We start from the raw sequence: 3,322 nt of genomic DNA on the forward strand, positions 1-3,322 counted from the left end.
AGACAAGTTTTATATATTCAGATGTTGAAAATCAGTCTTAACTATCTACTATTCAAATCTTTATACACATTTTGATATTAAGATGTACATTCAGATTCAAACGTCTTAATCTTAATAAATATCTTAATATTGAGATATGTATTCAGATACAGACATCTTAATCTCAACAAAAACAAATGAGTAGCCCATCTTTTTAGGAAAATTTTCAAAATCCAAAGAGAAAGGAAGCTAGCCAACACAACGTATCAAATCCTCCAATACATATTACTCAGATTTTCAGATCAATGTTGTTAGAACATGCGCAGCGAAGCAAGCATACAAACCAGGCATCAAATACATGTAAACTAGACAATGCTATAATTACCAGATTAGAAGCACTAACCTCTTGAATCGTTGCACAAATCCTCCACATAGCAAGAATGCAGGACTGCAGTCTTCTGCTATATGCCTAGTAAAACCTTGGACGAGTTTGCTTTGAGTGAGCAAGAACAATATAACTCTAAAAAGGTCAGTTATTGGGTGAATATTGTCTTCCTTAAGTAGACACGTTTTTATCCATAATTAGGGATCCAAACACGTGTAGGATTATGCTTTCAGAAGTAGAATCCTACTCTAGCTCTACCAAATGACTTTTCTCCCAAGTTACTTTTTACCCAAGTCACTCCAGGTTTTTACTAGGTATAGCAGAGACCACAGAAATAATAAGAGACTATTAATTATAATATTAATTCAAAATTAGCATGAATTAATTCTTACTATTAATTGCAGTTTATTCCACTAAAAAACTGCAATTGAATTCCTTAATATGAATTTCGAAAATTCAGTAACACTTATTTTAACCCCCCTTGTTAAGATCTCAAATACCAGTTAATTAAATTAAATTACTGAAAATTTAATTTAATCAACTAATTAAATCCTTTATAATTCCGCTTAAACCATTTCATGTGACGGATACAAAATCCACCGGCCAGGTTTTCACATGAAAACTTATAAGCTTACATAAAGGGGTATCATCAAACTCAAAACCGGGTCATGGATTCCATCAACTAATTATTATTTCACAAATGTTATTCGTTATTGTCCAATCTATTAGGCATACACAAACTCTGAAAGAGTCGTACCTTTTGATAAATCAAAATAATAAACAAATTACATTGATCTTAATAATTATATCAAGATTAAGAGTACTCTCTCATTTAATGAATTAGAGAAAATATTTTATATATATTCAGTACAAAAACATCTTTTCTCCACTTGGTCCGTTCAATATATACTAAGTATACTAGCACAAGAAGTCGGAGTAAAACTACTCCCATAATCAAGACAAGGTATACTATAATCTTGTGCTACAATCATCAAAATATTTTGTCCAATAACATCTTTGATTGTGAACATAGTTTATTAATTATGAGAACCGACAATTTAATTTTCTGTGCATGAGCTAAGACTCCATACATTAAATTATCTACTACATAACTAAAAGGACACACATGTAACAAATGATTTATTTAAAATAGTACTTTATTGAATTGAATAAATTAAATAAACAATTGTTCCATAAAGAATAAAACATAGTACTATGTCTAAACCGCATGGTTAATAGTATACTCCAACAAATGTAACCTGCCGTGATTGAGTGGTGTATGGGTCCAAATTTGGCAACCACGTCCATTACCGAGTAGGACGAGGAACGAGGTTACTATGATGCATTGCCTGATGGTCGTCGTGGCGAAAGGCAACCACCAAAGGTGGTCAGTCGACCCGTGACGTCCACTATAACGTAAACTTAGTAGGAGACAGTAAGAATATACCTTTCGAATATTCTCAATGTTGTACTTTTTAGGGTTTCTTGGGAGATTGTCCCTTATAAATAGGAAGAGTGAGTGAAGAAAAGGGGACAGGGGAGAAAGAGGACAGAAGAACACTTTGTAAAAGTATTATTTGAGAGTGAACACAAAAACAGTCTTGTTCATCTGAGAAAATCCTAAGATTCCGCAATCATCTTACACTTATCCTCCCCCTACATCGATTTCATCAATTAAGGTTTCATTGCACATTTAAGTCTTCACATTTATGAGCATTTATTCGATTTCAACATATTTGTTACATCGTTCATCTTGCTAAACTCCTTTCATCATTTGATCTAGATTTTATTGTGCTTGACTAAGATTGACTTCATCTTTATCATTAATTGTTTTAATCGAAAGGGTTTCGACATCTTTTGGTCAAACAATTTGGCGTCGTATGTGGGGATTTCTTCAGTTTAGATTTCAGTTTCATCTAGATCATAGAAAGGGATAGTCACCTCTTCCTAGCTTTGCACAAACTAACAATGGCAGGGAAAGGAGATGCAAGGCTAAAGGCAATAGTAGGTGTCACAACCAACATCCTGAACACCATCAACGAAGACAGCAAGGAAGATAACAAAAACCAGACACCAAACATCACACGAGAAGGAAGCCTCCACATCTACAACAAGAGAGGCACCACCGGTAGTGAGAAGACTATTGGAAGAATGGCTAACAAGTACTCTGAACAACATACTCGATAAACCCGCCCAAAGGGAAAACAGAGATATTGTACATGTAGATGTCACGACGATCGCTGATGAGCGAGATATCCCCCGTACAGGTAATACTCATACTGCTGTTGACGCAGGTAATGACACGCTCGCAGCCGTTTTAAAGAAAATGGAGGAGATGGAAAATGAGAATAAGGCACTCCGTGACCACATGAAGGAACACCAAGAGAGGGTTGACAAAATACCAGGCTCCCCAAAGTTGTTGCCAAAATGGGACGTTGGTCGATTCATCGAGCAACCATACAATGAAGAAGCGGCCCCCTACGCCATTCCAAAGACCTTCAAAATACCACCATACCTGAAGATATATGACGGTACTACCGATCCAGAAGATCATATCATCCACTACGTCACGGCCGTAAAAGGTAATGATCTTTCGAAAGAACAGGTACCATCGGTGCTACTGAAAAAGTTCGGCGAAACCCTAACAGGGGGAGCCCTGACCTGGTACTCCTAACTACTGGCACGTTCGATAGCAACGTTCGAAGAAATGGCAGACAAGTTTGTCACCGCCCATGCAGGGGCCAAAAAGACAGAAGCTAGAGTAAACGACATATTTGCCGTCAGGCAGATGCACGGCGAGGGACTCAGGGACTTCTTAGCTCGGTTCAACAGGGTAAGAATGAGCTTGCCAAAAGTGTTAGGGGGAATGACGGCAGCAGCCTTCCAGAACGGACTAAACAGGAACGGGTCGAGAGCGAGCAGAAAATTGTTAAGCAGGCTCATTAAATACCCTCCAAC

The sequence above is a fragment of the Nicotiana attenuata genome, unplaced genomic scaffold (assembly GCF_001879085.1).
Source record: "Nicotiana attenuata strain UT unplaced genomic scaffold, NIATTr2, whole genome shotgun sequence".
Classification (NCBI taxonomy): Eukaryota; Viridiplantae; Streptophyta; class Magnoliopsida; order Solanales; family Solanaceae; genus Nicotiana; species Nicotiana attenuata.